Source organism: Nicotiana sylvestris, chromosome 6 (assembly GCF_000393655.2).
Source record: "Nicotiana sylvestris chromosome 6, ASM39365v2, whole genome shotgun sequence".
Lineage (NCBI taxonomy): Eukaryota > Viridiplantae > Streptophyta > Magnoliopsida > Solanales > Solanaceae > Nicotiana > Nicotiana sylvestris.
In genome coordinates, this window is record NC_091062.1 from 68983683 (window position 1) to 68991364 (window position 7682).

Consider the following 7682-nt stretch of genomic DNA (forward strand, 5'->3'; position numbering starts at 1 on the left):
GTAAAACATTCCTCCATTAGAATTATGTTGGCTTTGGTAGCACAATTGGATTTGGAACTAGTTCAGATGGATGTAAAAACTGCGTTTTTACATGGAAACTTGGAGGAGGAAATCTACATGACTCAGCCAGAAGGATTCAAAGTTGCTGGAAAAGAAAATATGGTGTGCAAACTTGAAAAATCATTGTACGGATTGAAACAATCTTCTAGACAATGGTACAAGCGATTTGACGAGTTTATGTTGCGGCAAGGGTACAAGAGAAGCAAATACGATCATTGTGTGTATTTGCACAAGCTTAAAGATGGTTCCTTTGTATATCTTCTCCTATATGTTGATGATATGTTGATAGCTTCCAAGAATTCGGAAGAAATTGATAAGTTGAAGATTCAACTGAAGAAGGAGTTCGAGATGAAGGATTTGGGTGAGGCAAAGAAAATTCTTGGCATGGAGATAATTAGAGATAGACGTTCAAAGAAACTCTGTTTATCTCAAAAGGAATATTTGAAGAGAGTACTTCAACGTTTTGGCATAGATGACAAGACTAAGCCAGTTAGTACTCCACTTGCTTCCCATTTTAAGCTAAGTACTACTATGTCGCCAATGGATGAAGCTGAACGAGAGTATATGTCAAAGGTACCATACGCAAATGTTGTTGGTAGCTTGATGTATGCAATGGTTTGCACAAGGCCTGACATTTCACAAGCTGTTGGAGTTATTAGCAGATATATGCATAATCCAGGAAAGGAGCATTGGCAAGCTGTGAAGTGGATTCTACGGTATATTCATATTACTGTAGATGTTGGGTTAGTTTTTGAGCAGGAAGACAATCAGTCTGTAGTTGGATATTGTGACTCAAATTTTGCGGGTGATTTGGACAAACGAAGATCAACTACTAGTTATGTGTTTACTTTTGCAAAGGCACTAGTTAGTTGGAAGTCTACTTTGCAGTCAACAGTTGCTTTGTCTACAACAGAGGCAGAGTATATGGCTATTACAGAGGCTGTGAAGGAGGCAATTTGGCTTCAAGGATTGCTAAAGGAGCTTGGTGTTGAACAAAAAGGTATCACAATTTTTTGTGATAGTCAAAGTGCTATTCAATTAGCGAAGAACCAAGTTTATCATGCAAGGACGAAGCACATTGATGTTCGGTATCATTTTGTACGAGAAATCATAGAAGAAGGTGGAGTCACGGTGAAGAAAATTCATACTACAGAGAATCCTGCTGATATGCTGACAAAAGTGGTGACTACGATCAAGTTTCAACATTGTTTGGATTTGATCAACATTGTTGAACACTGAAGATTGAAGATGAAAACATAACCAAAATTTGTTATTGAGAGAGAATTGAAGATGTGCAATTTTGCCAAGGTGGAGATTTGTTGAAGATGTCAAATTGTCCCACATCGGTTGGGAAGTAGAGTTGGGGGGGATTTTTCCCCTATAAAAGAAGGCCTAATGTTTAGGATTTAAATACACATCTCATTTGCCTTCTCATCTGTTTAAAGCATTTGTATCTTCTTTCTTTAGTATTATTTCACTTGTATTTTTGGAGTGAAATAAAATATTGGTTGTGTCCGAGGAGTAGGCAAAGTTGGCCGAACCTCGTAAATTCTGGTGTTCCTTTTATTGTTGCTTTATTGTCTTATTTATTATTTGGTGGCTGTCATAATTTTTGGTATATTAGTTGTGACTTATTCACACTATATACATTTGGCTTCCGCAACAATCTCTGTATTCAGGCCTAAGACCAGCTATGAAGAAGCTGATGGCATACTCCATTGGCAAGGCTAACCTATTCATGGACCTATCAAACCGGTCTTGGTAGTCTTTCATAGCTCCAGTTTGAAATAACAACTTAAGATCAGCCATGGGGTCATCATACTCAGCACCAAATATGTCGATTAAGGCATACAATTACTCATCCCATCTAGGATAAGGTAAGTACATTCTAGTTTTCATAAAATCTTGGTGCCATTCTATAGCAACTCCCTCTAAATTAATGGAAACCACCTTAATCTTTTGAAGAGGAATTTCTTCTAGGGAAAAAATTGCTGAATCTTATAAAGCAAAGACCTAAGATCCTTACCATCAAAATAAGGGAACTCTAATTTCCCTAATCTGGATAAAGTGTTTGTGTGTGTAATACCATGAGAACCTCATGTGTTAGCAACTCCATTGTACTCTCCTAGTGCTAGTATGGAATGATTTTGTTGAGCTGGTGTGCCTCTAAGATTGGCTCCACACCAACTGATGGAGACTGCATCATCTCAGGTCCAGTAACTCTTGGGTGGTTCAATGGTTATATAGAAGGTGGATTAGAGGAGCTTCTCATAACCTGCGCTCTATTTCCTTCGAAAGGTCTAACTGTTGGTGAATATTTCTCACCACCCAGATCTAGCTCAGCTGAGCTTTTGCCCTTATCGGCTGCCTTTGCGAAGCTTGTAATGCTTCCCTCATCTTGTTAAGGGCCTTATCATGATTCTCTTCCATCTGATTTTGGCGCATCGTGATGTTTGCTATTTCCACCGAAAGCCTTTTGACAGCATCAACTAAGTTTTTATATCAGAAGCCTTTGTTAGAAAATAATAATCGAAAAAAAAAACGAAATTGAAGAAGGCTTGAGGCGTGAGAACGACTTTCCTTAAAGAAGTTATTGCCCGTATACAGATTTGGAAAAGTACAGACAATCTTATACAACAAGACACAAATTTATTTTATTAAAAGATGTGTCTGTTTATTTGAATTTTAAATTTCAAATAAAACATATTTTCTGTTATAGAAATAAAATTAATAGTGTGTCCGTTATTAAATTAATAATTTTAACATATACTTAATAATGTGTATTCTTAAACAATTATATAAAATGGACTAGAACTTAAAAAACCCATAAAGGGGCTTTAGACCACCGATGTGGGAAAGTCCCACTTTTCCCTTACTTATAACAAACTACTACTTTCAGCCTTTACTCACCATCCAAGAGCAATTCTCTAATACCAAATGATGCGGCAACGATGACACGATGTAATATTTGAAAGAGGAGGAAAACTAGCTAAGCTAAGCTGTATTAAACTAGGATATTTTCATTGATAACAAGCCTTAGCAACTATTACAATAGATATAGGTGATGAAATCAGAAAAAGGATAAGAGTGCTGAGCAAGGAATAGTACGAGCTCCTCTGCCCAGCTGTCCTGCCAATAACTATATTGGCAGAGGATGGAATCTGCTCGACAGCTAAATATCCAGTGACTTAATTGTAATACTAAAAACTTGTAAAGTAAAAACACTAGAACTTAAGTTCTAATGAAAGAACTAGACTTCTCCTTCTTCAAAAACTAACTCCAACGGCTAAGTGCAACTTCGCAAGCAAAGGTTACCACTCCTCTGTTGTAATACGCATCATTTCGCCTCCTCCGCGAACGAAAAAATGCATAAAAATATATCTTAGCTAAGGTTTAAAATAAGAGAAACCATATGCTAGGTTAAGATAAAAAAAAAAAAAGAAGAAGAGAGAAAATAGAATTAAAGAATGGTAAAAGAGAGAGAAATCTGTTTTTCCTTGCTACTGCGCCCGGAGTACCACTGAATGTCGCTGGTTCCTTCTGAGTTCTGCTACACACAATAAATTAAAAATCCATATCATGTAACTTAATTAGGTTAGGTTAAAAAAACGAAGAAGAAAGATAATGGAATTAAAATGGAGAAGAGAGAGAGATTGACCGTCTACCGCCGTTGTTAGCATCGTCCCGCCCACTACTGATGCCGTCCTCGAAGAACCGTTGCTGGAGAGGAAAGGAGAGGAGAGGAAAGAAAAAACAAAGAAAGAGAAGAGAGAGTTAAGAGAAAAATACTAAAAATAAGGTCAGGGGAGATTTAAAAGGCTTATCGACCGAGGTAAGAGAAAAAACCCTAAAATAAGGCCAGGGACGATTTTAAAAGGCTTTTCGACCGACTCTATCGGCTAAAGAGCGTGCTGCAGACTACATTACAGACTACAATGGATCCTTTTTGAAACCTTGTTAAAGGAAGTTTCCGATTGATCCAGTCGGACTACTAGTTAAAGAAAAAATTTAACTTTTGGAAAACCGACATTTTCGATCGAAAAATAGTTTTGCAAAATTTTGCGACAAAATTTCTGACGACTACTGTTGAAAAGGCGGTCAATATTTTGCAAAAAATAAAAATAAATTATAATTAAAATCTTAATTAATTTCCAACCATTTTTGTCGAAAACATTATCAGGCTTTCACAGATCTTTTTTGGTTGGAAATCGCGATACAAAATTATGAAATTCTGATAGTGACCGGTCACTTATTTTTTGTTCCTAATGAATTTGTTGATGTTCTTCCTAATTTATCTGAGGATTTGGTCTGTAGATAGTTTACACTTGAGTTTACCAATCTCACATTATATTCAAGTTCTTATTTAATTTCGGACTGTTCTCCTAGCAAATCACATGATTTATTGCCAACAATATCCAATAGTGTATCATTAGAATAATTTGTATTTAACTTGTGATTGAGTTTTTTTCTTTTTCTTTTTCCTTTTTTATTATTTTTAAGTTATGAATTCATTCATTGGTTGTATTTTTTATCGCACGAATCAACTAGACTTTTATGTTTTACAAAATTTACTACGAAAGAAAGGAAAACACAACTAGGAAAAAAAAAGGGACACATAGTTAGGTTAGACTTTTATGTTTTGATCATTGACCTACCCATTCAGGAATGTGAATCAAGTTGATATTTTTATTTATATCTTGAATTTTTTTCTTATATTTTTAGGAATTTCATAATCCTTAAAGTTTAAAAAATCCATTATTCTAATAAACTTGAAAAAAAAAGTTATTGTCCTTGTCGAATTGGGAAAAGCTTTCTCTTATAGGTTTAGGACTATTTACGATATATATGGGTTGTAGTTGTAGATTCTACAGATTATACTTGCTTTTCTTCTCATTCATAGTAGAAAATTCCCTCTATGCCCTGAGGATTAGGCGTTACCAAACATCATTAAATCTTTATTTTTTTCTTTATTTGCTTTATATGTAATTGTATGCTAGTTAACTCATGATCTCCACGATAATTGATATCAGAACAAGGCTCGGATTTTTATAGATAATCAAGGGTTAATATGTTTTCATCATCTTGAACAAAGCACGATGTAGAAAAATTTGATGAGGGATCTAGTTTTATTGTATGGGAGATTAGGACAAAATTATCGTTGGTATTACAAGGATTATAAAAGGCAATTGATGAGAATTTTTCTAAAGAGATGAAAGAGTTAGAGAAGACAAATTTAAAGGAGTGAGTTTTGAGTACGATCTTCATGAAAGTTACAAACAGAGTTCTTCGGAAGATTGCTAAAGAAATTTCTACAACAACAACTTGGAAGAAGCTTGAAGATCTATATTCTAAGAAATCGCTGACAAATTATTTCTACCTAAAAAAAGATGTACAATCTCCATATGAATGAGGTTTATCCATTAAAACTCATCTTGATGAGTTTATTTTAGTTATAATGGATCTGAAGAATGTAGATATCAAAATTGAGAGTAAAGATCATGTCTTAATTGAGTTATTTATCATTGTCTTACGATACATTTGCTGATTCAATGCTATATAGGAAAGACAATATTTCATTGGAAGATGTTAGGAATGTACTAAAATTTGAAAACTTAAAAAAGAGCTTTCCAGAAAGTTGAACTGAGGATGAAGGTCTTGTGAGTAAAGGAAGAACACAACAGAAAGACTTTAATAGATAAAAGTCAATAGCCAGATCGAAGTCCAGAGCAAGAAAGCAGAATTGATGTGAGTGCGAGGAGCAAGGTCACTACAAGAGAGATTATCCTAAGCTGATAGAGAAAAGAAAAATGTAAAATGTAGATAATTCTGTATATATTATTGAACTGGTAATAATTTTGATGGTTGTAACTCTGTTATGGAAGTCTATGACGTGAGATCTAGTCATGAGCAGAATTTCTTGATTCTGGTGCTACTTTCCACATATGTCCATACAGTAATTTGTTTGTAACTTACAAGCAGACGAGTGACACTATCTACATGGGAGATGATATTTCATTATTAATAGAGGGGATTGATAATATCAGATTGAGAATACTCGATGAAATTAATATATTGAGTATTCGCATGTTCCTCGGATAAAGAGGAATTTGATTTCTCTTTCGACTTTGGATGATCAAGGGTTTAATTCCACTCTAAGAATTGAATACTTAAAGTCTGTAAAGGCTCCATGATACTCATGAAGAGTTAAGTGTATTCTAAATTGTATTATCTTCAGGCTAGTGTAGTTAAAAGGAAAGTTATTGTAGCTTCTACAAAAAGTATTTGAATCAGTCTCGGTTGTGGCACTGTGACTTGGTCCTATGAAGCTATATTGTCTTTGTTAAGAAAGAAAAATTTGCTGGACGGGGTAAAAATCAAGCTTTAATTTTTTTTTGGAGCATTTCATATTTGGTAAACAAACAAGGGTGAAATTCAATAAAAAGGTAGAGCACAAGGCCAGAGATAAGTTATATTATATACATTCAGACTTGTGGAGTCCAAACAGAGTTTCCTCCAAGAGCGGTGCCAGGTATTTATAATTTTAATCGATGATTACTCAAGAATAGTATGAGTGTATTTTCTGAAAATAAAAGATGAGGTATTTTGGACATTTATTCAATGGAATACGATGATTGAGAGGCAGACCTAAAGGAAAATTATGCAACGTCAGACTGACAATAGATTAGAATATTGCAACTTAGAGTTTAATAATTTTTGTAGCAAAGAGGGTATAATGTGATACCACACTTGTGTTGGAACACCATAATAAATGCTATTGCAGAACGTATGAAGAGAATATTTTATTATAGGGAACAAATCACGCTTTCACACTCATGTATTAGTAAGTATTTTTGAGCTAAAGCAATCAATACAACTTGTTATTTGGTCAACAGATTTTCAACCATATCTATTGAGGTTAAAACTCCTTTATTTTGAGGTATGGTCCGGTTCCTTTGCTGTTTATTTAAATTTGAGGATATTTGGTTGTCCTCCTTATGCTCATGTGAGGGATAAAACACTTGAGATGAGAGCAAAGAAGTGCATATTTCTAAGGTATGCAACTGGAGTGAAAGTTTATAAGTTGTGGTGTACAGATCAAAAGACTTCGGTATTAATTATCACTTGAGATGTGACATTTAATGAATCTGCCTCATTGAAAGCTCAAAAAGAGAAGGTAATAACAAAAATAGATCATGGTATTAATGACCATATAGAGCTAGAAATTGAATCTCTACTAGCTCAGCCTAGTAGTTCAGAAGTAGGGAGAGTGAAGGAGGTGCAAAATATTGATCAAGATGATAATGTTAATGCACTTGTGCAATAACAATCGTATACTGTTGCAACATGCAGAGAAAACAGAGTGATCAATCAACCATAAAGGTTTGCGAACATATATATTTGATGAAAATCTTCTTTGATATACAAACCTATAGGATTCGCTTTGGCAGTTGTCAACGTTAATGTCCTTGAGTGTAATAGCTATTCAGAAGCTATTTCAAGTGCAGACGCACATCAACAGATTAGTGCAATGGCTAAAGAAATTGAGTCTCTTAACAAGTTTAGACATTACCTAGACTTGGTTGATGTGTGTGAAAATGGATAGAGCCCCTGCAAGGGCTGAG

The 7682-nt window shown here is 34.7% G+C and overlaps 1 long non-coding RNA gene across 1 annotated transcript; it reads right to left on the reverse strand.

The window, feature by feature from the left end:
• Window positions 1-3062: 3062 nt before the first annotated feature.
• LOC104245436 (uncharacterized) lies at window positions 3063-3859 on the reverse strand. The gene is made up of 2 exons (XR_715733.2): window positions 3719-3859; window positions 3063-3607 (listed from the first exon to the last, which is right to left on the reverse strand). It is a non-coding gene; the product is annotated as an uncharacterized lncRNA (long non-coding RNA).
• Window positions 3860-7682: the final 3823 nt, after the last annotated feature.